This window comes from Haemaphysalis longicornis, unplaced genomic scaffold (assembly GCF_048455015.1).
Source record: "Haemaphysalis longicornis isolate Haplotype H1 unplaced genomic scaffold, Haemaphysalis longicornis Haplotype H1 scaffold_3, whole genome shotgun sequence".
NCBI lineage: Eukaryota > Metazoa > Arthropoda > Arachnida > Ixodida > Ixodidae > Haemaphysalis > Haemaphysalis longicornis.
In genome coordinates, this window is record NW_027526335.1 from 149,789,531 (window position 1) to 149,804,641 (window position 15,111).

Here is a 15,111-nt window from a genome sequence, read left to right on the forward strand (position 1 = left end):
ATTTTACCATGATGCCTCGGCGTTTAGGCGCTTGCATTCGCTCATCGGTGCGCTCGTGGCGCGCACTTCAAATCTCCATTCCTTTGTTCTTTCATTTCACTTTTTTTTGGGGTTTCAATGCATCCCCTCTCGGGCAGTGCCCTGACACATGACAGGAGGGAGCAACCAGAGTGGAGGACGGACTGAGAATACGGTTCGTTGTGTCATTTCCTTCACAACGATCCGGACAGAGTGCTGGCGCGTATCCGAGCTCTGATCTCCTCGTTTAGCTTTGCTGGTTATGGTGATGGTGTCCTTGTGTGCGCTCTGTGCACTGGACTGTGCTTTGATGTTCTGTTTTCGCTAAAACCTGTGCGTTTCCCATGTGAAGCTTGTAGGTCCTTTCCTAAAGGGGTCCGGTTGTGATGATAAACCCAAACGCCATGCTCTGGTTATTATGACAGGAGGCCAAGCGGGGCGATTGCGAAGTTTTCGAAAAGGCGACGGAATCACAAGCTCAAAACGCTGTCAGTAAATCAAAGCTAACAGGACAGTCTCCAAAAACACACCAACACTACAGTACAGCCTCCAGGAGTAATAACAATCAAACTTCAAAATTCAGATTATGGCTCTACGTACGCACAGATTACTTAAAGGAGTCATATGTTGAGTATTTTTTATGCATAAATTGCGCATAAACCATTTGAGCGACTTTGTCTGGGGCTTCGTTCTTGCCTCGGAAATCGTCTAATAACTTGGTGCACAGCCACACCGTTAACATCAAATACCAGCACTCAAAACGCAAGCTCAAGAAGCCCCGTTGCTGCTGCAAGGAAACTGTCGCGGGTTGTGCGCCAATGCTGCAGAGGTCAATGAAAATATCTGGGGATTGTATCACAAGCAGTTGGTAGTCCTACTCCAGGAGATGAAAGGAAAAAGCCTTGGGATAGAAAACTACCGTTCTTATTCCATCCCCATCATTTGTGACGCCATAAGTTCTGACCAGGCCACCACCGTAGGGATTTAACAGACAGCTTTATACGTTCGGAAAGGAACACCTCACTCCCAAGATCTTACTGCAGCCATGTGCAAGGCTGTTCAGGAAGTAGTGGCTGTCCGCGTGTCCCTTGGTCAAAGTACTTTACTCGTGGGATCGACCTATGTGCGTCCTCAATTACCAGGTGGAAATTTTGACTGGATGCGGCAGTTGCGGGCGTTATACCTTAGAGACGAAGTTGTGACTGGGGGTAATTTCAATGCCCTCAGCAAAACTTGCGGATATCGCCTTTCTAAAATCTGGGGGCGGAACTTGGACGAGTCAGCAGAAGGTGAGGACGTCATCCTTGTGAATGACCGTTTGTACCCCACCCAGCTAGGGCAGTCGCCGAGCCAGCGGGACACCGTAACTGATTTGACCTGGGCCACTCTTTCACGGTGTCCCTATTGAAATGCGACTCTCCATTTTGGGGAAGCAATTATTACCACATTATGATCGCGCTTTCCGGCAGCGCGCGGACAATTACCAAACAGATTCGGTATGTCGACTGGCCCCGTTTCATGAAGCTTCAATTCTTGGAGCCAGAAAGACATCCTAACCCCAACTTATACTCACTCACATCTCTGCTAAATCACGTTTTGCTTGCTGCAAATGGTCCTACGACGGCCTTCCAATTACAGCAGGACACCCCTGCTCCGGAATGACACCTCGTCAACCTATGCAAAGTTCGCGACGACTTGCAGGAGCACTTTCGGGGCGGAGGTCGCACTTATATCGACCTGGTGCGCCTTCGTCACCGGATAGCGCACATTAGGGAAACACGAAGCTCATGGCCCCCGAGCATTGGGGAGAGCACTGCGACTCTTTTTTTTCTCCCCCACTGTGGCCCAGAAACTGTGGACCACCTTCCGAAGCCTTACCGCCCGTACGAAGCTGCAGCTATGGTACATACGGTGCTACTTCGTACGGAGCAATCTGTTGAGGTCTTTGAAAGTCAGGCCGCGAGCATTTTCTTCCCCCAACCCCCGTCTGAACTGCAACCTTATATCTCCGCTCTGGAGCCATTAAACGCCAGCGAAGAGATTGAGCTGTCTTTTACTTCCGTGAAACTCACGGTTGCCCTTGAGCAAATCAATGTGCCTAGCACAACACGAACAGACGGAGTGCCTTGATCTATGCTTCGAAATCTGCCGGTAGCCTAGGAAGAGCGGCTTTTTTAGGCACTTAACGACACCTGCATCAGTGGCGCCGTCCCTTCGGCCCTCATGCACGCTGTTGGGGTACCTATTGCAAACGCAGGCAAGGAACTCGCTGTTCTGGCAGATTAACGCCCTATCTCGCTAACGTCTACCATCTGTAAGTAGATTGAGCGGGTGACCATGACACGATTGATTCATCACTTGGAAGAAGCAAACAACTAGTTCCACCCGGCTCAGACAAGCTTCCGACAAAATTTAAGCATCCACGACCGTCTTCACCTCTTAGGAAAGTTGTGGGAGCAAGCCGGTATAAACGGCCGCACATTGTGGTTGCTATTCCTTTACAAAAGCTTTACGACACCGTATCACAAGCACCGATACTCGATATCCTAGTAGAGGCTTATTCGGGTAAGCGACTCCCAAATTTTGTACAGAGCTTCTTGATAACCTTACATACGATAACCGGTCTCACCGCCACGACACCATTTCCTACACCAATTGCTGTGGGGTACCCTAGGGGGCTATCATCTCCCCTATTCCTTTTATTTTGCTCTGAGGAAGTTGATTCATGGGTGCCTGCAGTGGAAGGCGTTCAGGTCACCACCAACGCCTATGATATCAGAATTTGCACCGAGGCAGGTGACCACCCCACAACGTACGCCACGATGCTTCAATTGCAAAAGGCCCTAGGCACGTTCATCATCATCATCATCATCATCATCATCATCATCCCTAGCCTATCTACTCCCACTGCAGGGCAAAGGCCTCTCCCATTATTCTCCAATTGCTTCGGTCCTGTGCCAACTGTGACCAATTTATCCCCGCAAACTTCTTGATCTCATCTGCCCATCTAACTTTCTTCCGCCCCCTGCAACGCTTGCCTTCTCTAGGGATCCACTCTGTTACCCTTAATGACCAGCGGTTATCTTGCCTTCGCATAACATGCCCTGCCCACGTCCATTTCTTCTTCTTAATCTCATATAATATGTCCTTAACACGTGTTTGTTCCCTGACCCACTCCGCTCTCTTCTTGTCCCTTAATGTTACACCTATCATTGTACGCTCCATTGCCCGCTGAGTCGTTCTCAATTTAAGTTGAACCCTTTTAGTGAGCCTCCAAGTTTCTGCCCCGTAGTTGAGTACCGGTAAGATGCAGCTGTCATACACTTTCTTCTTCAGCGACAATGGTAGGCTGCTATTCATTATCTGAGAATGTATTCCATATGCACCCCACCCTATTCTGATCCTTCTAATTATCTCTGCCTCATGGTTGGGATCTGGGGTCACAACTAGGCCTAAGTAGATATATTCGCTTAGCACTTCCACTTCCTCGCCACCTATCTCAAACCGCTGTGCTGTCCCGAGGTTATTGATCATTACTTTGGTTTTCTGCATATTAATTTTCAGGCCCACGGTTCTACTCTGTTTGCCCAGTGCGGAAAGCATTGAAAGCATGCTTTGCAATTCGTCCCCCGAGTTACTTAGCAAGGCAACGTCATCAGCAAATCTGAGGTTACTGAGGTATTCTCCATTAACACTTACTCCCACCTGTTCCCAATCCAACGTTCTGAATACTTCTTGTAAACATGCCGTGAATAGCATTGGAGAGATTGTCTCCTTGTCTGACACCCTTCCTTATAGGTATTTTACTGCTCTTCCTATGGAGGATGATGGTAGCTGTAGACCCATTGTAGATATCCTCTAGTATTCTTACATAATGCTCATCTACCCCCTGGTTCCGTAATGCCTGAATGACAGCTAGGGTTTCGACCGAGTCAAATGCTTTCTCATAATCTATGAAGGCTATATATAGGGGTTCAGTATACTCAGCGCACTTCTCTAACACCTGATTAATCGTGTGAATATGGTCCATTGTTTAATAACCTTTACGGAACCCTGCTTGTTCTTTAGGTTGACTGAAATATAAGGTTGCAGAAATTCGGTTAGCGATTACCTTTGTAAATACCTTGTAGACGACTGACAGTAAGCTAATCGGCCTGTAATTTTTCAAGTCCTTCATGTCGCCTTTCTTTTGGCAGCGATGGCGTAGAGGTAGAACACCCGTCTCGCGTCCAGAAAGACCGTGGTTCGAATCCCGGTGCCGGACAATTCCCCCCCGGATTAAAAAAAAAATCCGCGTATTGATGGAATTGCACAAAGGGGCTTGGGGTGCGGCCTGACCCCGGCGACCATTGCCGGTAATGCACTCCCTCACCAGAGCAGGATTGGCCACCCTGGTGTAGTAATGGCCACAACCTCCCATGAATACACCAATTAGGCACGTTCAGCGCCCTCCTAACTCCCACTGGAATGAAAATATCGCTAACAAAAACACACTTCCTGGCCATACCGGGCACAACTGCAGACTGCTCCCGGATTCATTTATTTATTGAAGACGTTCCCGTACAGCCTGCTCCACCGGTTTGGGTACGTGTCTTCGGAGTGCCCGTTCACAAGAACGGTGGCGCTAAAGAATGAATCAGAAGCTGAGTCCGCAGTGGCGTAGCCTCCTGAATCCCATTCGCCGAATCTCCAGCATTTTTGGCAGTGCATTTCAGGACTTCGCCCGGCATTTAGTGCAGGTCTACTTGTGTCTATAGACACATATAGCGGTAGTGCTCTTCACTCACTAAACACCAGACCTGCCAGCTGGAATTCCTTTACCTAGAAGCACTTCTGCTATAAGTGGGCTTGGTACGCGGTCTCTTGGTAAGCGGGTCTTCCCACTCTCGAAAGCAAAATTCAATCCAGGCCAGAGGGCGCGAAGCACCATCGCCATCTCACTCACCAGAGCCGCCCCTTACTGTGCCACGGTGGCGAGGATTTCGAAACGTCTGCGCCTGCCATACATAAGCACATTCCAGTGTGGGAGGATGAGCTCATTACTGAGCAATCACCAGCACCCACTCAATGTTCCCAAAGGATATACTCGTCGCAGTCATGTCCCTTCGGCCCCCGCCACTCCCTCGGACACAATAACCTCAAAAACACTTACTGTTTTCGGGGACGCCTCGTGGCGGCGCGATTTCCAAACAGCGCCATTGGCGGCCATTTCAGGCATGCAGGACGAACGCACAACTAGAGCGTGCGACATAGTCATGCCACCTACTCCCACAGAGCTGGGACTTTGCGTCATCAAGGAAGGAGTTCAGCTGTCTGTCCGCCTGCTAGAAGCTGTTCCAGGCACATTCCGAAGCGTTTAAATAATTTAGGACAGCATAGAAGCTTTGTGGTTTCTTATTGGACCACCCAGAGAGCGCACTGTGGCTCATCAAATCTTAAACACCTGTGCAGCACTGTGAGAGCGCACTGGCATAACTGTCACGGTACGCTTAACACCTGGGCACGCATGACCCCTCGGTAGTGAATGGGCCCATAATCCGGCGACTGAGGCTCGTCGTAATTTCCCCCCGCTGCTTGACGGCTCCTCAACGAGGAGTTCTGCTTTGGTACCGATGGCGACCGCCACCGCCTCAAGGATTGCAGCCGTCGCGATCTCCTATCGACAGTCCCTATCAACCCGTACCCAATGCCTCCTCGGATTTCCCTCTCCGCACAGGTCTTCCTAAATGGTGCGCGTTCTGGACACGCGTTAACTGGTGACGTCGTGGCCAGGTGGGGGCACACCTCGACGAGAACACGACGGGGTGGCGATTCCACTACGGCAGCTTCCAACAATCTTTCACCAACCGACCCTCTATCCGTATGCTATGAATGTGGGCAGATGCTGAAGCCCACCATACAACACCGTGTGTGGGACAGCATAGGTCTCATGGGGCCACGCTCGACACATCAGTCTGCCTGGGTCCTTGCTTACGAAGACTAGATCCGTCCAAACGGCCGCATCAAATATACTTTGTCCGCATTCTGGCGGTTCGTCCATGACTCCTTCAAGTTAGGGCATTAGTGATGCCTTCGTTGTCCCCCCCCCCACCTTTCCACTTGCGGCCTTGATACACCCTCCCAATAGTTTTTTGTTTGGTGTTGTCCTCAAAACTCAAGTTCACACCTAGCCACAGGGGCACATAAATTATTTTTGTGACGTCAGACCACTCCGCATGACCCGAGGAATCCCCCTAGCTGCAATGCTCACCCAAGGACAACTTTGCTTGCCCTGGCATAGTGGTGTAATCCTCGGTGAATCTCAGGCTCCCACCCACGCCTCCGTGTTTGCATAGGGTCAGGCCGAAGATTCACACAAACCGCTATTTGGCACATTCTCCCAGCTATCAGCGATAGGCCACAGAATTCAAGTGGAATGTGCGTTACACACGACAGTGAGAGTACACAGGCCGACTCGTGGGCGAGAAGGGGGGCGGGAGCGTTTTCCCAGTAAGTACAACGGCGACCTACCAACAGCGCTACATTGTTGGGTAGAACTCATGCATGGAGGAAGCAATTAGCACGGCGCTTGTTGCAGCCCTGGTTCTGCCCCGAGACAATATTTTGCCTTCTCCCTTACCGCGTACTGCACCTCTTAAAAGCCCGTGAGAAGGCTTCTGTCACGAGTACAGACCCCGTTCCCAGAGAACGTCTGCTGAGTAGCTAAGAGGCTAATGACACGGCCACCGTGTAACGTCCATGGTGCCGGGGCCACTTTCCGTGCTCACGAAAGGCGTAGGGTGGGGGGGACCATGACTGACTTCACAAGTGACACTACAGCGATCATCACACGTGCATTGCACAAGCCAACCATCTTTATAGCCCACCGTTAGTGAATAGAGCCACCTGGGAATGCGTAGGAGTATTACCTTTTTTGGTCCGCCGTCGGAACATTGGAGTAATACTAATCATAGTTGATGTAACGACGGTATCAATTACATCTGCTACATATACGCCTTCGCTCAGGACATGAGGGACGTTGCCAGTTCTAGATGGATCAGAAAAGGAAATCTAACCTCCCGGTGATGTACGAGTAAGAAGCGTGCGGGGCTAGTGTGAGCAACCCCGAGGCGATGCAGGGGGGGAGGCATCCGTGAGACGTCTACTATGGAAGCTACTATCAACAAGCATATCCGAATGAGGGCGTAGTACTGCCCTGCAAGAATACTTGTTCGATGTGAAACGGTGCCTCGGGGAACACTACGTTTGGCAGGAGTAACGACAGAGATGGCTCACACGTCTGGAGGAACAACAGATTGGTCGTTCACCCGGAGTTTGCTTTGAGTGGAAGGTCTATTACGCCATGTCTCACAAGGTCATTCAGTGGACCTGTATGATAGTCGACGAGGGATTTTTTTGTTTCTGGAGCTCAGGAACGTTATCAAACTTCACCAATAATGCGTTGCGCGAAAGCAATGTCTCTAAAAATTCTCAAAAGTCGTCTTATATTCCCCGCAGCATATTAAAATTAAAGTAGGTGTTACAGCAAATGCGGTGGTTACATACCAATATTTTGCTTACAGTAGACTGGAAAGCCTTTGAAAACATTATTCCGTAGTCTGTACAAAGGCTTCTTCGATATTAGTGCATTTTGTTTGTGAAAGCGATTGCTTCAACACCCACTCGCCCATCAGCAAGTCGCCCAACTTTCAATCGCGTTACATCTATTAATCAGAAAAAAAGTATGAGAGGAGGAGGCCATTCTTAAACGGAGCCAAGATTCTAGAAATTTCGGAACTGCTGGAAGGACAAGGGTAGCGCAGGAGAAGAGCGGTTGGCGAACAAGGGGAAGTGGCTTTGTCCTGCAGTGGATAGGCTGTGAATGGGATGCTATAGAATGTCGCAACATTTTCATATTTTTCCACAAAGCTAAATCTCTACGTCTGCAACGTTACTTACTTAAATTTACTCAGAAGAACGGTTAGCTTGTAAACAGGGATTCAAACATAACTTCGCGCTCTTGTTTGGTCGTATTGATACCGGCAGTGAAACTGAAGTTAAGCCAAAAACTAAAGAGAAAAGTAAACATACAATAGTCAGCCTGAACGCCAGACATCTCCCCCTCCTTCTCTGAATAAAACAAAATGTTTGAAACTTAATCCTGCTCTTTCGTGATCATTTATTACTCACTCCAGGATTCTTTAGTTATTTATGAGAACAGTTCATCGAGCAGCAGAAATTTCTGTAAAAAATTAGGTACTGAACTGCTTATATAAGATGTTTATCGACAGCGTTTCTGCCTTTTCTGTTTAAGCAACCACCGCCGAAGCTGGGCAAGACGGTCAGTATTACGCACTAGATTCTGTGTCGTTTGAGAAAGAATTTTATGACCGCGAATGCCTAAGGAGGATCTTTGTTTTCTTTCAGAAACGTAAGTAAAAAGTGTTTTGATGTTCTTATCTCTTAGGTATGAGAAACTATCGGCGCCGCAAAAAATATTTTAGGAGTAGGGCAGGAAGCAAGTAACAGGACTATTGCAAGTCAGGCGTGCCACCTTATTCTTTGAAGGCCTAGGAAGTGGACCAACTAATAAAATGCATGGTGCTGGAGTCTCATCCGTGGCTGTTTGCGGAAAATTGATTTTAAGGGGGGATCGCTACTACTCCAAAAGCAAAATTGTGGGTAATAACCCGGTTTCCGCGTTACGATAAAAAAGTAGTGCTAGCCAACTCCCAATGTCAAAGCCATCAAAACAATGACACAAGAACGGCGCTCAGAAATACGGGTGTGTGACTTCCGTCAATGCCAGCAATAATGGGATATTGTCATGCATGACTCATGCATCACATGATACAGATCTATTGCTTTATTTATTTACGGAATATTAGTTAATATATACCATTACCTAAATGCTGTAATGCATTTATATTATGGCTAAATTAAACTTCATAAATCAAAGGATTCCTAATGTCCTCATATTTGAAAAGAAGAAATAACTGCCGAAGTGGCTGAGATAGAATCCCGTGATAACATCTAATTCTGAATTCTTTGTTGTTTTTCCTGTAAATATTGGCCGAGAGATTGCAGAGTCCTCGCAGTTGGCCTACCAAACATGACATCAATACTCGTTTAAAGGCAAATATATCAGCGGAAAAAGTTTAGTAAGGGGCACGTAAGTGGTACGCTGTAGTCTGACTAAACACTCCCCAACGGGGAATGAGCAATCATCACGTACGTGGCCGTGAATGAGTACCTGCGCCTCCCATTGGGGCACGCATTGATAATTGCATTCCCCGCGTGTACGCACGTCCCGTTATTGCGCGCCGTTTGACATGTTTGAATATAGATTTCACACAAAACGTGGCAAGTTCCTGGAGAGTGCAAAGGAGGGAGGAGCCACGTACAGCGGGAGAACGGAGGAGGACGAGAGCAAAGGGATAGCTGGGCAGCGGGCGCCACGATACCTTATCAGAACAAGCAAACGATTTTTGCTGGGCCACCATCGGCGCTCCTCATATATCTCACTCCTTGGTCTCCGGCTTCTAAATCTAGGAGGAATAGTTTCATTGTAGCAGCGGGAATATCCCTCTCCTCGTCCGCCGTAGCGGGTGGCAGAGGAACTAGACCTGCGAGACCAGTGCATCCTGTATTGACGTGGTGGGAAACTGCGCCTGCCTTGGTGTAACGCGCATTCTTCAGCAGACGGACGAAAAGGCTTGAAATACATTGGCTCCACTGGTAAATAACTACCACAGGAGGGAGTTCTAGGGCCACAAAAAATCTTGGAGCGTATGTACTAAAAGAAAAAAAACAGTCGTTCACTCTAGCATTCTCAGGAAACGAAAGAGTACCGAACGAACTGAACTGGTTGGTGAGATTGTACCCGAAACTGCTGGCAAGGTGGAAAACACCCCTGAAGCTATGGAGTTAGTCCAAGCAGTGTCACCCAAACAAAAAACCATGCATTTGATTAAACAAAGTAATAATCTTAAGGGAGGATAGTCAGCAAACGTATTCTGACGAAGAGGGCCTGGACTGCCAGCCAAGGCCAGGGCATCCCAGAACAGGAACGCCCCCAACCGGGCGGGTGCCGTAACAGCAGCACGAGCGCTCGTTAAATAAAAATTTTTCTCTTCTCCTTAGAATCCACAAGGACAAACATTTACCACTACAATGTCAAAATTCTACCGTAATTTTATTCGACAAAGGAAAACGCACAAACATTTAATGAATAATAAGGGACATATCTGTGAATTCTGTTTTCTTAGTTAACCACACTGGCAAGACCTGTAAATTCGAATTATTTAAGGCTAAGTCCTAACCTAATAAAGCTGTTACCATTGTAATCAGGCATTCCCCGACCCAGTAAATGAAAAATCCGTGGTCGTGCGCTGGTATAGACTATTTTTATTTTACGAAAAAGGCTTGCCTTGATTGAAACACCCTGCAGTGGTGGGTGCTCGCCTGGCACTCCTAAAGGGCACGTGCAATAACTTAGACGAACGTTAACGCTGCGCAACAACACTAGGCATATTTACATTTTGAGTTCGTCAAAGAGACACTCCTTCCAGCAGAGTCTACACGAGTGCTGTACCGGTTCCTCTAAAACAGGAACAAAAGCTCGTTCCTCGTTCCTTCCCACTTTTTAAACCAGTTCCCGTTACAAGTTACTCTATTGCGAAAGAAACGCGTTCCAGTTCCACTTCGACAATTGGAAGGTGTCGTTACATTAACGTTACATTTCATTTTTTTATTTAAAATATGGTTTCCGATAACTATGAGACGAAATAACGTAAGAAATTCGAAGCTCACACCGAACTACGTACATTATACGAATAGGAACACCGCTGGCAGCCGATTATCTGGAGATTGAAAGAATGCAAAGAAACGGTCTTCAACGATTTTTTGTACGGAGCACCGGACAAACTCCAGACGGGTAAATCTAACTGCAATTTTGGTGCTCGACAATTATGGGTGCATTACATATGGTACTTTCAACTTCGGTCTTATTAAGCAGACATTACCAAGCAGACACACGCGCGCGCACCCACAGGTACATCACACACTCCCAGGTGCAAGCATTTCCGCACACAGGTGCACGCAAGCACACACACAGCAAATTGACACACACATAAGCACGCACACATACACACGCACGCACGCAGACACGCAAGCAAGCGTAAATGCAAGCACACACATACACACCCACATGCACGCACACATACTCGTGAACACACGCACACACGTACACACACACCCGAATGCACACACGCAAAAAACTGGCACACCCACATACACACACACGCAAACAGGCACACGCATGCACACGCACTAACACACATATATACAACACACAATCCCACACAGAAACTCACACAAACATACACACACACTCACACACACACACACACACACACACACACACGTATTCAAGCATATTTTTCAATTGTGACAGGAGGAGAATCCGTGCGATACTCCTAATCCGACGTATAAGGGACGAGTCGTAGAGAAAGAACTAACATATTCCGTCAATTTTGTATTTTTTTTCCAGGTACAAGTGGGTTATCATTGGCGTGGTTGTTGTGCTTATCATTCTGCTCGTGCTGGGAGTTGCTGTCCACAACTTTACCGCAGCGAGTGAAGGTATGAAAAAAGTAGAAAATGTGTGCTCACACTTTTATTTCATTGACTTCTTAAACAAAGAATGCAGTGAAGACGCATAGAAAGTGATTGTGGTGAAAAACTGTGGACTGAGGAATGTTTGGTCGGGACAAAGAATATCCCTTCTACTGGCTTAGAACTACTTACTCGCTTCATCATGTAGATTTATCCCAGCGAGGTTTGTACTTTACCGCTGTTCTGAGCGTTTTACTTATCGGTCAAAAGAAGCAAAATTGCCAAATACCTGGAATGAAAAGAGGGTACGACGAAATATGCGTGGAAATAGGAATATTTGTGTTATGTTTGGAAAACGAATATCAGAGCAATTTCGAGAAAAGTGTCGCGTATCATAGGTTTTGTTTCAAATTTGAGAAGAAAGCGATTGTGAGGGCCGGCCGGCAATCGGAGAACGACGATAAACATGAAGGCTTAGGCGAGTTGGTGTCACTTTCTTCTTTTTGTGTTTCGTCTGTGTTACGCTGTTCCCCTCTTGATAAACCTGCATTTTTTCCATACGTTCCGGCAAGAATGGCTTTCAAAATTGCTGGCTTCAGAATACAAGAAAAGAGGTGGTATGAATAATAAATATGCTAGCACAAATGAGGTTTGTTGCATATTTGTTTCAAGTGAGGAAGTTCAGGATTGCCCTATGACTTAGCGCCAACGTGGCGAATAACACATGCAACGCAATTATTCATTATTTGTTGTATTTTGCGATTCATACAGGCAATGCACACGGAGGCACGGAAGAACACGTTTCCTTAGGAAGGGAATAAAGCTTTTCCATGCTCGATAACTGCGCAACACCATTTGTAAAGCCACCAGGCGGGCTGTTTCTTCTAAGATGTCACATGCTTATCACATACTTCGCCGCCCACATTCTGAAATGGCTACGTTTCTTGGGATTGCCACGCGCTTACCTAAAGTCGCGCGAACTGGTTACGCTAATTTTCGCTATTTTAGGTGTGGTATAAGTTACACAAAATTAAAGTACAATCATTAATGCTGCAATCACTGTTTCACCCTTTATTTCCTAAAGGTGAAATTACAGAAGCTCCTCAGCAGATTCTTACTTCGCGACATCCTCCTGCATACGTCATTCTATGATGTTTTTATCAATAGGTGACATTAAGACACTAAAATTAAGACACTAAACACTACTTACCTTCTGCATTCACGAATTCATTGAATACACAGCAATGAAAATGTATTGCAGCAGCCGAAAGTTTACCGGAGAGACCTTCGTCTTGAGTAGATGTGGTCAATTGGGGCTCCAGCGGACCGGAATAAATCTCTCTAAATACAGTCAAAACTGGCAATACTTTTATACCAGGCTTGATAAAGTCATATGAGCTCCGAAGTCATCAAGCACCGCGACGTTTACGGACATTACACAGCTTGTCCCCGTGCTTCCAAATTTCTTACTAATTTGTTTACCGTTCCATATCCATAAATGTACAAGTGCTGGCGACGCTCTCGAGGATATTGAAAATATGACCTAAAGTGAAGGACGAGACCACATAGAACGTAAAGAAACAAGAGTACACCAAGAAAGGAAAACATGCTTGTTGTGATAGCAGAAAATGACACGAATTGCCGGGTGTACGAAAGTCCATGTTGGAATTCCAATGGTGAAGGCGTACATTTTCCCCATAGAGTGATTTAACAGGGCGGAGGTCTGTAGTGCCTGCGGCGTCGCGGCGGTTCCCATTGCTGCCGAATCCCCGGCCTATTTCACTCACCCACCGCGCGGTATTGAAAGTGACGGATCCTTGGTAGCGGTTTCTGTCGTCAGCTGACGCGAATTGCTGGGTGCAATTTTCCTTTCGTGGGAAGCCTCTTCTAAAATAAAACTTCTTTTCCTACTTAACTTACCTCTTTTCCAGAGTGCTTTATTTTGCACTCATTAATATAACAGATTATGTTTCGGTCATATAGTTAATAGGGCCGCTTTAATCGCATCTGGTTTGCCACTTTAAGGAGGGTCTATTGGCACTTTAGGCAGCTGTAACTAGCCACTTGTAATTCGTTTCCTGCTCCGTTTGCTGCGTTTCCCCACATACAACTGCAGCGGTGAAGCTGTCAGTTTTATTGGGTACGATATATAATTGAGACGTATCGGACGACGCCCTTACGTTTATCAGAAATTCAAACAAATTAAACAGCATCAAACACCTTAAGAACAATTATAAATGAACACAACCAAGCAGATCTGAAAAGAGAGTTGTTACGCTATTCTGCGAGTACATGTATGCATTCACACCTGGTGGAAGGCTCATTTTCGAATCTTCGGAACTTTTCGTGAGAGGCGCTTTGTGCAATTCTGTATATCCTTCTCATGGCATTCTTTTAGGTCATATAAAATGCGTGGTTGGTCAGCAGCGACTTGATTAACTTTCTACACATGAGTTCTGCCAACTCCCGCCAATTACCTTCGTCAATATTTTCACATACCAAGACTCATCTTTATGTGCAGAGCTCAACGCTGTGGCTTCAAGTATGTGTCTAGGTGCCTCTAAGCGACTGATGATCCGAAAGCATCGCGTCAGAAAACTTCTTCAAGGCATGCAAGGCATGCATGCAAGGCATGCAAGGCATGCAAGGCATTCTTGCATGCAAGGCATGCAAGACTTCGCTCCTTGATTCTCTCCTAGGTTCCGGCCTCATGTGCGAAGGGTAGTGAGAAAAAAACACTAGGCACAGTATCTTACGTCGTTTCGTGTCGCTCCGAAAGTCTTCCGGCCGAAAGTGCGGACTGCAGACCAACGAGTAATTGGAAGTTTATTTCCGCTTCCATGGTTCTTTCTAGAAATGTTCTTTACCAGTTGTGCTTTCAGTGCTTCGTTCACTGGGAATTCATGGTAGGAGGCAACCGGATTCTTCGTCCGCACACTGGAGAATGGGACGCAACAATATCACATTCTTCGGTTTCAAATTTCACAACAAAACGTCGTCGCTTCATTGGTGGGCAGGTATAACATAAATTTAGCGACAGGTATGCTCGCAGATATTCTAAAAATATACGAAATATGAGTAGCCATTCACTGGCAAAAGCGGGAATGTTCAGTGCGAGGTTTGCCCGAATTCCCCTGCTACCATGTCATATAGCGGGAGAGGATCGCTATCGTGAGGATCGGTGGGTAGCGCCATCACGCGGAATTTAGAAGAAGTAGAAGAGGGCAAGCCCACAGGTTTGGGGTGACGCCGCAGGCATGGAAATACGAATGAATATCTTCACAGGGACCTTGAAAAAGTGCACAATCATTATGCACCGTCATTATCATTTAGCCGGCGATTTGTTGCAGTTCCGATCTTCTCATTCCGCATATTCACTGACGCGGCGTTTTCTGCAAAACAATTGCGTTTTAAAATAAAAGGACTCTGAAGTGAATTTGTCAACATCCCGTTTTTGATTGCACTGGGTATAGTGGCTCAAATTAAGACACTTTTCAT